We start from the raw sequence: 15,217 nt of genomic DNA, 5'->3' as shown, positions 1-15,217 counted from the left end.
TGCTCATGTTCTGTTATGTTTACTTCTGAGTACTTATTCCGCTGCAAGTAGTTCTTCACTAAGGAATTTCCTCACCCTGAAATTCCTCAGTGAAGATTTCATAAAAATCGCCTATTCACCCCCCTCTAGTCGATATAACGCACTTTCAATTGGTATCAGAACAAGGTACTCCCTTGTTCTGTGTGATTTTGGTTTAACCGCCTGGAGTTTTAGTTATGTCGACCACAGGAATGAAGACTGTGACTTGCCCCATCTTTGACGGTCATGATTATCCCAAGTGGAAGGCCATGATGAAGAAGCTCCTCATGGCGATGAACAGCGAACTCTGGACCGTCACCGAGATTGGTCTTACTGACCTATGCAAGATGGCGGAGGCTGATGATATTCGCAAATACACACTTCTCAACCTCACGGCGAAGGACATCATCTACTCCATCTTGTCACAAAATCAGTTCAGGGACGTTATGCATCTCAGCCATGCGAGACTCATCTGGGACCGACTCTCTGAGGTCTATGAAGGTGATCGATCTCACCATGAACCCTGGTTCGAAGAATTCATGGAATCGCGCAAGGCTATGACCTTCGATCCAGAATCATCATCCTCTACACCATTTCTTATGGCAAAAGGTGCCAAGGTAACTGAATGCTACTTATCTGAGTCCAGTGATGATGAATCTGGTGATGAATTTGGACCCAGTTATGTCAAACTTGCTTCCCTTGTCACTAAACAACAAAGAGCTTTGGAAAAAGTTCAATACATGCTGGATAAAAGCAATGATATGCTGGATGAAGAAATGGATCAGATGAAAGCTTTGGCTGATAGTCTTCAGAGACTTCAGTCTAAGTTTGACACCCTTTAAAGTCATCATAACACTCTCTTATCTGATCATGAGAAGCTTTCTTACGAATTTCTTCAAAGAAAGAAAGATCTTGAGAAGTTAAGAGTGAGTTATGAAGATCTTCAGAAGGAGCGTGATTCATTACTTGCTCAATAGATTAGCGCTACTCAGGATGAATTTGGTTCTCCATGTTTGAAGTGCATTGAACGTGAAACTGCTAATTCTTCACCCGAATGCTCAAATACTTCCATTGCTGCAAATTCTTCAACTGCCTCTGCTATCACTAATTCCTCATCTGAGGACATTGCTAGTATCACTGATGATGCAGGGCTAAAGGAATTATATATGACAGGCATGTACAAAAGCCTCAAAGGGCATCAGGCTCTTTGTGACGTGCTTAAAAAGCAGATCCTCAACAGGAACCCTAGGAAAGAGGGTATTGCCTTTGAGAGGAAACTCAATGCTGATGGGACCTACTGGAAACCTGAGCAGTATCCCAAAACCTCATGGGTTGCTGCAAAGGGACCTTCAGTGGATCCATCTACTCTATCTGGCTTTACATGTGAATCTTCATATTCTTCTGATGAATCATTTGACTCCAATTATAAGCTGTTCAAAACACAGAATGGTGAAGTATTTGCTAGATATGTTGGCACTAACTGCAAGAATGGTCCTCCTATGAAGAAAATCTGGGTTCCCAAAAGGTGCCTTGGAAATCTTCAGGTGAATGTCATCATGACACCACCTATGAAGAATAGGAACCCCAGATCAAATTCTTCATATGGATCCAAGTCCTCATACGGACCAAACTTCTCACATGGATCAAATTCCTCAAAAGGATCAAAGTCCTCATATGAACATCATCGTGCTAACCTATCTATTTCATAGGGAAGATCTAAGAATTATGGATATGTGCATTATTCTTCAAATCATTATGTTCATAAGTCCTCGAAGAATTTCTCTGCTTACTCTTATGCTTACCCTAACCCCTCTTATGTGAAACGAAGTGGATTGGCATCTATGCCACCTTTCACTTTTGGAGCTCGCAGAATGATGAACTCTTTGCCACCCCTTCAGATGTGGGTGGTGAAGAAAAAGAACTAACCTCTTATGCAGGATCAGGTCTCTAGATGAACTTAATCGTCTGAAGAATTTGCTGGAGACCTAAATGTGCTTGAAAGGACGCGAGCTAATCATGAAGAAATGAATTTTCATTTCTCACACCCTCATACTGCTTTATCTGTTCTATTGCTTGATGAAATTGATCTGATGAAATTGATACCATATTCTTCACTGCTGAAGTATATGAGTTTGTAAGTTGCACTAATTCATCTGCAGGATGATCAACCCAAAGCCAGTGAGTGGGTCCTCGATAGTGGATGTATAAATCACATGACTGGTGACAGGAGCTTATTGATGGACTCTGTTTTATCTCCATCACATCTAAAGCATATCACCTACGCTGAGAAAGGCAAAAACAAGGTATTGGGTCTAGAGGTTGCAATCTTAAAGGATCGACACATGGACAAAGTCATGCTTGTCGAGTCCTTAGGGTTCAACCTCATGTCTGTCTCAATGCTTTGTGATCTTGATATGGTTGTTGTCTTTGGCAAATATCGTTGTGTTGTGATCATGGAAGCTGACAATTCCAAAGTCTTCGAAGGCTTTAGGAGAGGAGATTTGTATATTGTTGATTTCTCTACAGGACCACAACCTGCTACATGTCTACTTGCAAAAGCTTCAGAAGGCTGGCTATGGCATCGTCAACTTGGTCATGCTGGCACGAGGAATTTGCACACGCTCGCGAAGAAGAAGCATGTCATTGGCATTGAAAATGTTAAATTCCTCAAGGATCACTTGTGCGGAGCCTGTGAAGCTGGAAAGATGAACAAGGCCAAGCATCCAGCGAAGACTATCATGACTACTTCTTGACCATTTGAATTACTTCACATGGATCTCTTTGGCCCTACTCACTATGCCACATTTACTAATGTTGCATCCTTATATGGCTTTGTTATTGTTGATGATTATTCTCAATATACGTGGGTCCATATCATCACTTACAAAACTGAAGTGCAGGAAGTTTTCAAACGATTTTCATCGAGGGCTTCAACCAACTTTGGTGTGAAGATCAAGCACATCAGAAGTGATAATGGAACTGAGTTCAAGAACACTGGTCTTGATGACTATCTTGATGAACTCGGTATTACTCATGAGTTATCTACTCCTTATACTCCTCAGCAAAATGGCGTCGTGGAGCGCAAGAACAGGACTCTTGTTGAGATGGCCCACACTATGCTTAATGAGTACAAGATGCCTCCTCGCTTTTGGCATGAGGCAATCGATACTGCGTGCCACATCATCAATAGGGTATATCTTCACAAATTATTCAAGAAGACCACATATGAACTCCTTACTGACAAGAAACCCAATGTGAGTTATTTCAAAGTCTTCGGTGCTAAATGTTGGATTAGAGATCCTCATCACAGTTCTAAATTTGCACCGAAAGCACATGAAGGTTTTATGCTCGGTTATGGTAAGGACTCGCACACCTACAGAGTCTTCAACACCTGTCACCACAAGGTTGTTGAAACTGTAGACATGCGGTTCGATGAAACTAATGGCTCGCAAAGAGAACACCTACCTCCTGTGACGGACGAAATACCTCCTAAGGAATCTATTAAGTTCAAGGCTACTGAGGATGTCATTCCTACTGAAGAATCTACTGAAGAAGTCATTCCAGAACATGAAGAATCTGCTCAAGGCTACACACAGGTTGAAGGAATTGATTTCGATGAAACTTTTGCACTTGTTGCTAGACTTGAGGCTATTCGCATATTACTTGCTTATGCTAACCATCATGATATCATCTTATATCAAATGGATGTGAAAAGTGCATTCCTCAATGGTAAGCTTGAGGAAGAAGTATATGTTGCTCAACCCCCAGGTTTTGAAGATCCAACGCATCCTGACAAAGTCTTCAGACTCAATAAGGCCCTCTATGGCCTCAAGCAGGCCCCACAGGCGTGGTATGATACTTTGAAGGAATTCCTCATGAAGAAAGACTTCAAATCCGGTTCACTTGACCCAACTCTTTTCACTAAATCTTATGATGGTGAATTGTTTGTGTGCCAAATTTATGTTGATGATATCCTTTTCGGCTGTACTGACCAACGTTACAGTGATGAATTTGCCTATATGATGGGTGAATAATATCAAATGTCTATGATGGGAGAATTGAAATTCTTCTTAGGTCTTCAGATTCGTCAACAGCGCAATGGCATATTCATATCTCAGGAGAAATACCTCAAGGACGTATTGAGGAAATTCGGCATGCAAGATTGCAAAGGAGTCAAAATCCCAATGCCCACAAATGGTCATCTATGCACTGATGAAAATGGTATTGACTTCGATCAAAAGGTATACCGCTCCATGATTGGTTCTTTATTGTACTTATGTGCATCTAGGCCAGATATTATGCTTAGTGTTTGCATGTGTGCCCGATTTCAAGCTACACCGAAGGAATCACACCATAAGGCTGTGAAGCATATTCTTCTAGCTCACACACCAACACTTGGATTGTGGTACCCAAAGGGCTTGGTTTTTGATCTCATTGGATTTTCAGACTCTGACTATGCTGGTGATCGTGTGGACTGCAAGTCAACATCTGGCACATGCCATTTCCTCGGATGATCTTTGGTCTGTTGGTCCTCGAAGAAACAGAACTGCGTATCATTGTCTACTGCTGAAGCTAAGTACATTGCTGCTGGTTCTTGCTGTGCTCAACTACTATGGATGAAGCAAACACTCAAGGACTATGGCGTCAACGTGAAGAATGTGCCACTCTACTGTGACAATGAGAGTGCCATCAAGATTGCTCATAGCCCAGTTCAACACTCGAAGACAAAGCACATTCAGATTCGTCATCATTTTCTTCATGATCATGTGTTGAAGGGCGACATCTCTATTGAGCATGTGAAGACTGAAGAACAGCTAGCCGATATCTTCACTAAGCCCTTGGATGAGAAGAGATTTAGCAAGTTGTGGTGTGAGCTAAATATCCTAGAATCTTCGAATGTTCTTTGGAAAGGACACTCATCCTAACACTTATGCAAAATTGATGACTTAGATGTGCAACACATGAAGAAACGTTTTTCTTCAATCAATGAAGAATAACACTCTAAGTGTGAAGAAATTAACGAAGAATATGATTCTTAGAACCCTACGACAATTGTACGATGTGTCTGAAATCGTCATTCTTATACGGTGGGTCACGCCACCACAAAATGTTGAAAATCTTCAATTGAGTTTTTCCTCAGTTCTTTGAAATTCCTCAGTTGTTTTTCAACTTGCATTGTCTTCACCATTTCCGTCGTTTTTCTTCATTGGCTATATATATGTGTGTGAGTTTATGTCCTTTACACCATTCACTTATTGCTATTTCTTCAAGTTGCTTGTTCTGCTAAGTGAATGTGATCGGACCCTTCCCCCTCTATGCTAAACTCAACCCAGTCTATTCACAAATTCTTCATGTGCGTTATATTTGAATCTCGTTCAAAATCTTCATTGCGTTCTTGTCATCTGAAGAAATCGCGAACGGAACTTTAAAACCTATCTTATCTAAATTTTCGGCTTTGCCGCTCAAACCGTTCCGCATTCTATGCGATGTTTATCTATTCACCCACGATTGCACACGATCGTCACCTCTCTATACGTGGGTGACACATGTCAAGCGAATGAGAAAGGTCAGGGGCACGTTGGTCCTATTTCCTCGGGCGAGCATTTTTTTTACTTCAGCTATAAATACCCCTCTCCCTTCCTCATTTCACTTTTACTCCGCTCGATCTCACTCCCTCGCTCAAGCTTCCCTACCCTAGCGCCGCCGCTACCTCCATCATCGTCGGTGAGGAAGAGCTTCACTGTCTCGACCTCGTAGCCGCCATACTCACGCCGGAGGCGGATTTCTTCACTCCGCCGTCGTCGTAGCTGTCTTCGTTAGCCAAGTTAGGGCGTGGAAGATTTGAACCGACGAGCTTGAAATCTACACTTCCTAGTTCGTCGTGTTCTTCGTCAAGGGTAATTAAAAGTTACTTTTACTACCCTTGTTATTATGATGTTTTCTTCAAATCTTCAAAAGGTGTTTATTCCTCAACTCTTCACACACTAAACACCTCACATATCATCTATTCTTGATCTGTTTCTCTAAGCAACATTTTTCTTCAAGATTCCTCAATTGTATGGATTTTCAAATCTGTACAACTCTAGAACCTAAGTCAAAGAATGCTTAGTGAAATTATTCAAGACTCATCTGGTCAATTTCCTCAAACTTGTTCTTTTTTGCAAAAACTTCTGAGAACACATATGACCTCTCCAAATTCTTCACACCTATACTCTATTCACAGGTATTCATGTCCACTGCTGAATCATTAGGTTCTCATCAACTTAACTCATTTGCAGTGTTCCTCGAAGAAAAGTTGCATACCTCTTCAGAGAACTCAATTGTTAAAAACCCTCAGCTGAAGAAAATGGCAGATAGCAAGAAACCTCGGAAGGGAGGAAAGAGGCTAGAAGTCAACACTGCGTTTGAAATCCCTGAGGATATATACAAGGATTATTGCACTCCTGATGAGGCCACTCATGGAAAGGAAACCAAGAATGAGCGCAAAGTGCGCATCCAAAGAATAGAGAGGAGATGGGCACGGGAATGGAGGGAATACAGATATGTCACTCCCAAGTATATGAAGAAATTCACTCTTCATCCTCCATGCCCAAGACCTCTGTTGGCACCTGGCCAAGAAGCTGATCCCACCAGCCTCAAGCGTGGTGAGGATTATCCTGATGAATGGGCCAAGCGCCAGGCCAAGCTTGCCAGAGTTGCTAAGGAAGCAGTGAGGAAATTCAATAAAGACTCTGCTGCTGCTGCCACTGCTGAGGCCTCTGCAAGTAAGCCCAAGAAGGCTATGCCAAAGAAGCTGGCTCATAAGCCAAGTGCTTCTACTCAAATGCCCTCTCGGCCAAGTTCCTCAGCTATGCCCTCACGGCCAGTTTCTTCAAAGCCCTCACGACAAATTCCTCAACCCTCACCTGCTCCTCCAAAGTCCTCGGCTGCTCCGACCAAATCCTCAGCACCTATGCATCTCGCCACGTGCCAAAGGACACCAGGCATCTCTATTGCCTCAGGAGCATCTGCTAGTTCCTCAGCACCACTGCATTCTTCAACTAGTCCCACTCTGTTGAAGACCAAGGAAACTGTTGGACGAGGCTCTCGACCAAGTCCTCAAAATAAGCAGGTCGCTTTTCAAGTACCGTCTGATGAAGACGAAGCTGATGATGAAGAACTTGCTGAAATCATCAGGGACAGACAAGTCATGGCCGCTAGAGCTAAAGGCACAAGTGTGCCTCTGCTTTTGGATCCAAAGTTGATCCTTGATTACATTGATCTCTGGCACAAGGACCCCAACACTCCCATGCCTGATTTCAAGTTGACTCCTAGCCAAAGTCATATGTTGACTCACTTCATTCAAGAAGAGAAATGGAAATTTGAAAAGGCCAGACAAATCAAGAAAGTGCGGTACACAAAGGAGCGCTTCCTGAAGAAAAACGTTGTCTCTATGACAACTGAAGAACTCGTCAATATGCAGTCTGAGATCAAGAAACTCAGTGATGAATTTGATGCATACCATACTGATTGGCTGGGAGCCAAGGTTCATTTTGTGAGACTCGCTGACAACTTCACCTCCACTGTTGCTGCCCAATTGCAACAAGAAATTCCTCAGGCTGCTGCATCTGCTCAGCCTACTGAAGAAAATGCCAGCACCGCTGATGACTCTCGGGCTACTGAAGAAAATACTAATTCCAGGGCTGATTACTACATTCCAGCTGCTGAAGAAATTGTCAGGGCAACCTCTAGTGTTGTGCCTGAAGAAAATGAAGAAGTCAGGGCAACTGCATCAATTGTGCCTGAAGATCTTGAACCAAATTCCTCTGCTCCTCCTGCGACTACACCAACTCCTATTCATCCATCTGCATCAGATGTGAAGAAGACCAAGGCTGCAGAGTGTGCAGCTATGAAGAAAAGGAAGACATCAACTACATCACATTCTTCAGCTCAGAAGAAAATGAAATTCCAGCCAGTAGTGCTGAAGAAAATGTAAATGAACAATTGAAGTCCCAGGCTGCCACTGAAGAAGAACCTGAAATTCCTCAGCCTGCGGAACTTGAGATCGAGATCCCTGAGGTTGTGATGCAATTGACTGACACTCCTCACCCCAAGACAAAGGATCCCTTCTCGAAGAAGCAAAAATTCAAGGATGATGACTTCTTTGGCGAGCATATATTCTTCACTGACTACAATAATTATGACTCTGCTCGTCTAAGGAGGAAGCGTTTCTGGACTACAAGCCAGGCCAACTTCTATTCTTCACTGCTTTTCAACAAGGACAAAATCTTCTACCATGAGCATATTCCTCACATGGACATGGAATCGTTGCCTTGTTTCCCTCCTGACCTCGGTGTGCTTCATGATGCAGGCCTCCTCAACTTTTGCTCTAACATTGTTGATTGGAATGAAGAGCTTATTCTTCAGTTCTATGCTACACTGCATATCACAGGTGATCCTGAAGATATCAACACCTAGGTCTTGGACTGGATGACCGATAACACTCACTATAAGGCACCGACCTCTGAATTACTTCACGCCCCGCCCATCAGTCCACCCAGTGAAGGAGCTCGCTGCCTGTACCAAGAACCTGAACTCACTGCTCATTACATGCACGTTCTAATGAAGCCTCTGAAGCCCGGTCAAGCCCCAAGGACCAAATTCCTTGTGAAGGACTTCCTCTATGTGCCCAGAACAGTCTATCGCATTCTGACGAGGACAATGAGTCCTATCAAAGGCCACGACTCATCTAATGAGGAAATTGTTGGCATCATGAAGAATCTGCTATTCAACATCATTCATAGCATTCCTATCAATTACTATGATTTCTTCATGAGGACTCTGGCAAATGTTGCACTCTCTCCGTTTGAGTTGAAACCTTATGCTCCTTGGATTATGAGATTCCTCATAACAAGGTCTTCACTCAACTACAAGGTTGATTTTCAGAATCACCTCAGCTACCTACCCCCGATTGAAGTCCTCAAGCAGACCTTTACCTCAACTGATGAAAAAAGGAAGGCACCTGCCGTCATTGATGAAGGCATTCGTCCATTGGATGGTCAGTTTCGCAAAGCTGCATCTTATTCCACCAATGATGACTCTGCCACTCATGACTCTGCTGCAAATGCACCCAAGTCTACTCCTCAAGCCACAGCTCCAAGAGTGATGACTGACCGTGAGCTGCTTCTTAGTCTTCACCAGAAGGTGGATCACAACCATAAATGGGTTAAGCGTCAGTTTGGTTCAATTCTTCACAACATAACTGCTACACATAATGCAGTGAAGAAAAACCATTACTACCTCCATGAAGTTTTCGGTCGCACCTGGGCTGTCTTATCACATCTGTATGGCGAGGAAGATCTGAAGCAAATGGGTCTCAAGGAGAACTTTGGCTGGTCTGCACCTCCTCCGAAGAAATTCAAGAAGGTCAAAGTTCCTACCTTGGTGACCAGCTCCTATTCTTCATCCCGCGACACCGACGAGTATGAAGACTTGGACGACACTGTGGCAGGCCCTACAACGACAAACGACCCCAACAACGCTGGCGCTCCTCCATCAACTTGATATTCTTTAGGGGCGTTAGTCCTCATTTTCGATCCTTTTGGTCATTCGATGACAAAGGGGGAGAAATTTGAGTTAGTCTTCAAGTGGGTCTACTTATATGGGCGTTTTTTCCATGATATAGGGGGAGATCTCCATGATTCTACTCTTGAAGTGTGCATTGCTTCAAAAGAAAATCCCTCACTATGCACATCTTCAGGGGGAGTTCTTCTATATCTTGCAATCAAAATCCTTAATATCAGTATTTACACTTCATATGTTTATCCCCGTTGAAAACTTAACCTATATTGCCATCAATCACCAAAAAGGAGGAGATTGTAAGTGCATCTAGTGCCCCTTAGTGATTTTGGTGCATTGAAGACTTATAGGTTAAGGGACTAATGCGTTTGTGAGTGTACACAGGTCTATAAGTCTATGAGGAGGTTGATATTTACAAACAAAAGTCGACCCCTAAAAATGAAGTTCTTCGTCTGAAGACTTTCTGAAGACTTTGAAAGTGAAGAAATTGGTGTAATCCTGAAGACTTGGTATTCGTTCAAGGAACATGAAGCATGAAGACTTTTGTTTTCGTAGTTTCATTTTCTCTTTCTTGATTCATAGGAAACACCGTATTGTTAAAGGGGGTCGAGGAAATACTAAGGAAAAAATTTCCAAGTGATGCTCAACTCAAATCCTACACCTACCAATCCCTTCGAGTGAAGCCATTGGAAATCTCATACAGCTCAGTCAATTTCTTCAGTGACAGAGATGAAGTTCTTCTGGTCTCTGAGGAATTTGTTCTAACTGAGGAGTTAGGAATTCGCCAGTGCAGATTGCCTACACGGTAAGGAACATGATAGCCCTGAGGAATTTGATACTCAAAATTCCAACCGTTGTTGTGCTATGGGCCAGCTGTCCCAAAATATGTACCCACCTAACGGTCATATCATTAAAGGGCATTTATGTCTTATCACGTCGGGCTGCTCCCTAGGCTATAAATAGCCGCCCCCTACAACCACTAGCTGGTTGGCTGCTCTGAGAGAAACTGACACTTGTTATTCGAGAGCATCCCATCCTCCGAGGACTTTGAGTGAAAATCATTAAGTGAGGAAAACCCAAACCCAAACACCTACAAACCCCAAGTGATTGAGCATCACTGAAGAGATTGATCATGCGTGGATCCGACGCTTGTTACCTTTGAAGATTGTGCATCTTCCAGACGGTTAGGCGTCATGGTCTAGAGCATCCAAGAGGAAATTGTGGATCACCGAGTGACCGAGTCTGTGAAGGTTTGGAATTCACCTGAAGACTTACCACGAGTGATTGGGCGAGGTCTGTGTGACCTTAGCTCAAGGGGAATACGGTGAGGACTGAGTGTTCTGGATTGAGTGTTCAGAACTGGGTGTCCGGGACTGTGTGTCCTCAGGTTTAAATACCTAGCCGCCCTAACCAGACGTACAACTGTCACAACAGTTGGAACTGGTCTACCAAATCATTGTCTTCACCAAGCTACCTGGTTCCATTTCCTCAACCCTTTCATTTCCTCATTTCTGTGTTGTGAGCTTGTTCATATCTATTTGAAGACTTTGACTGAAGACTTTCTCAATTTCCTCAGTTCAATATCTTCAATTTGTTTGTCTTCATCCTGTTTCATCCTGTGTTTACGCTTTCTGTACTATGTGCTTGTTTTTCATTTCATCATGAAGACCATGCTCATGTTCTGTTATGTTTACTTCTGAGTACTTATTTCGCTGCAAGTAGTTCTTCACTCAGGAATTTCCTCACCCTGAAATTCCTCAGTGAAGATTTCATAAAAATCGCCTATTCACCCCCCCTCTAGTCGATATAACACACTTTCACATCTCACGAAGTTCCGTTAAGTTTTGTGTGATTGAAGTTTTCAATTTTTGGGTGAGATATCTATATGAGGAGAATAAGGAGTGGAAAGACCCTAAGCTTGGGGATGCCCAAGGCACCCCAAGGTAATATTCAAGGAAGACTCAAGCGCCTAAGTTTGGGGACGCCCTGAAAGGCATCCCCTCTTTCATCTTCAAAACCATCGGTATACCTTACTCAGGGCTATATTTTTATTCGTCACATGATATGTGTTTTTCTTGGAGCGTATTTTCATTTTACTTGTTGTTTGAATAAAATCATTGGATCTGAAATCTTGAATGAGAGAGAGTCCTCCCATGGCTAGTTAATTATTTGAGTACTCATAGTTCTTCACTTATATATTTTTGTAGTAGTTTGTCATTTACTCATGTGCTTCACTTATATCCTATGAGTAAATGGTTGAATGAATTGAATATCATAAATTTGAAATTATATATGCTTCATATGCTTATCCCATGGGGAGTAATGACTTCACTTATAAGAAGTATAGGTGGTAAAATTTATTGAAAGTTAGCAAACTCAACATTGGTCACTTGAACAATTCATGAAAGAATATTGAAGGAAGAGAGATTTCACATATAAGTATACTATCTTGGACATCTTCTATGATTGTGAGCCTTAATAATTATTTTCAAACTTGAGCAAATTAGTTGAAGTTGGACAAGGAAGACAACGTAATGAGTTATGTTTGGGTATATTTGCATAGAAGCTATATTGTTATGGATCCTCTAACATGTGGTGCTTGCTTAGGATCTTTTGCTAGCCAAAAAATTTCTACTAAGTAGAGATACTACTTGTGCATCCAAAACCCTTAAACCCGGTTTCATGCCATGAGTGTCCACCATATCTACTTATGGGTTGAATAAGATCCTTCAAGTAAGTTGTCATCGATGCAAAAAGCAATAAAAATTGCTCCTAAACATGTATGATCTTTAATTATAAGGGAAAATAAGCGTTGTACGAACTTGCGGTGGTAAAGAAATAAAAGTGACGGACTTCATAATAAAGGTTGCTATCACAAAGGGCAATACAATGTGACATTCTTTTGCATTAAGGGTTTGTACATCCAACATTTAAAAGCGCATGACAACCTCTGCTTCCCTCTGCGAAGGGCCTATATTTTACTTTCATGTATTTACTTCTATGCAAGAGTCAATAGTATTCCTTCTTACTTCAACCTCAATTATTCTTTAGTTGGCAAGCATCATGTGGTGGGGATAATGTCGACGTCCTAGGAACGGGGGTACCAAGACTTGCCTGCCTGCAGCCCAGGGCGTGGCTCATCCAGTGGCCTGGTACGGCCCATCTTCACCAGCAACCACTCAAGACCCTCGCGAGGGGACAAGCCTCAGGAGGCGGACGACACCAAGACCTCCTCCGGGGTGGCCTCCCTAGGCTGGCTCCCGAGGAGCGGAGATATCTATGCAAGGGGCACCTCGCGAGGTTCACGTGACATGAGCCATGATGACCAAGGCCAAGCGGGCGCCAGCGGGCGCAGGGTGCCAGTTTTCCACTTTGGTGCTAAAGGGGCAGGCGCAGGCGAGGAGTCCCGAGGCATCAGGCAAAGTTTTCCATATCGCTGCAACAAGACCAGCAGGACAGCAGGACGGAGGTCACAATGGAGCCCACGACGGTGTCACCACCAGAGCCTTTGGCACGGGAAGACCACCTTTTGTCAGGATAACCTGTACTAGTTGTCTCCCTTCAAAATTGGCCATTGTGGGATCCGTTCCCGCCTAAACATTTGGGAAGAGGACCGGGGTCTTTATAAATAGGGCTAGCCACCACCATAGTCAGGATAGGCTCATCTTGGACTAGATCCACTCCACCAAGGCCATCTCACCAGCTCATCGAGCTCAAGAACACCTCCCCTCAAGAGGTTGTTTATCCCCTTGTACTAGTTCATCCTTAGTCTACCAGGCAATCCACCACACCATACTGGAGTAGGGTATTACACCACAACAGTGACCCAAACCAGTATAAACTCCCGTGTCTCTTATTCCTTGGGTTCGGCGAGCTAGGCCTAGAGATCATTGCGAGAGTGAGCGGGAGAGAGAGATCTTCGTGCGCACCCCAGTGTTCGAACCTCAAGGGTTTGCCGGAACCCACGACCTGACATTTGGCGCGCCAGGTAGGGGTGCGCTGAAGCTTTCCCTCCGTCAATTCGCGCTCCACTGCTCCACTGCATCCATGTCTAACGCTCGCCGAGCCCATCCTGAGCGTCGGGCCGTCCTCGCCACCCGCGTCGCTCAGACGGCACCCGTTGGCAGACCTCCCCTCCGTTCTCCATCACCTGCTGCCAAGCCGCCACCGGCCCGGCAGCAAACGAGCAGCAGGCCTCATTGCTGCACCCCTCCGTGCGGCAGGACGGACACACCGCCACCCCGTCGCTGACTCCGGCCGGCTTGTCGTCCCACGCTCGCCGCGTGCCCACTGACGCGTAAGCCGCGCTGCTCATGGCATGCGAGCTCCTGCGTTACCGCCCGGTGGACAACCTCTACGACGACTGGCTGGACCGCATCGCCGAGCTCGTCAGCATCGCTGGAGGCTCTCCTGCACCATCCCTCTCGCTGCCACGCCCACCTCGAGCCGCAGCCGACATAGCTCACGGAGCGCCTCCGCCGCCTCCGCATCAAGACGGCGCCCTTGCACCAAGACGCATGGCTCACAGAGCGCCTCGCCTCCTCCACATCAAGACGGTGTCCTCGCACCAAGACGCGTGGTCCCGTGGCACGATCCACCACGTCGTGTGCCCGCGCACGAAGAAGGAAGCTGCCAGGAGGTCCCCCGACCGTGAGAGAATGCTCCTGCACTCCCTGCACCACCACGTCAAGACCGCGCACCGCCTGCGATGGCGGTGCATGGATATCAAGATCAGGCTCCACCACCACCACGAGCTCCGGTGACTACTGCAAGCTGTCGCGCCTTCACTCCCGAGCTGCGCACCATCGTCTAGCCAGGAAAGTTCAAGTCGGACCTGCCTCCACGCTATGGCGGCACCCCCGACCCTGCGGAGTTCTTGCAGCTCTACGAGCTGAGCATCGAGGCAGCCAAGGGAGACGAGATGGTCATGGCGAACTAGTTTCCCATGGCCCTCAAGGATGGCGCGCGCTCGTGGCTCCTGAACCTACCTGCGACATCGATCCCCTCCTGGGGCGAGACGTGCGAGCGTTTCGTCGCCAACTTCCAGGGCACTCGCGACCACCCACCAGCCGCAGGCGACCTACGGTGCATCAAGCAGCAACCAGGGGAAACCCTGCAAAAGTACATCCAACGCTTCAATAGCGTCTGCCTCAAGATCCCCAAGGTGACGGACGAGGCCATCATCTCCACTTTTTCCGATGGCGTCCGTGACGTCAAGATGAAGGAGGAGCTCTCCATCCACCAGGAGCTATGCTTGGCCCTGGAGATGTTCAACATGGCAACCAAGTGCGCAAGGGCTGAGGAACGGCGCCTCTCCCTCCTCGAGCTCCCAGTTGCTGACCAGGAAGACAAGAAGGCCAAGATCAAAGACGTGAAGCGCAAGGGGGCTGTTGTGCTCATGGCAGAGCCAGAGATGAAGCGCGGCCGCGACCACCCCGAGTCGTCCAGGGCCAACCGCCCCTTCTGCGCCTTCCATAACGTCCACAGCCACAACACCAGCGATTGTCAAGAGCTCAGGGCCATCCACGATGGGCGCTTCGGTCGACGCCCCGAACGCAATGACCGGGGCTACAGCCGGGGAGGAGGACGAAGTGGAGGACGCTGGGACGACCGTGGCCCCCGCCAGGAGTGCGCGACTGGC

General features: G+C 45.6%; 1 pseudogene; it reads left to right on the top strand.

Moving 5' to 3' along the window:
• The first annotated feature begins 230 nt into the window (after positions 1 to 230).
• Positions 231 to 1,943, top strand: LOC125553994 (uncharacterized; annotated as a pseudogene).
• Positions 1,944 to 15,217: the final 13,274 nt, after the last annotated feature.

The sequence above is a fragment of the Triticum urartu genome, chromosome 4A, assembly GCF_056163025.1.
Source record: "Triticum urartu cultivar PI428250 chromosome 4A, HENAU_Tu73, whole genome shotgun sequence".
NCBI lineage: Eukaryota > Viridiplantae > Streptophyta > Magnoliopsida > Poales > Poaceae > Triticum > Triticum urartu.
The sequence above is the reverse complement of the archived record's forward strand: the minus strand, read 5'-3'. Positions and strand labels throughout refer to the sequence as shown.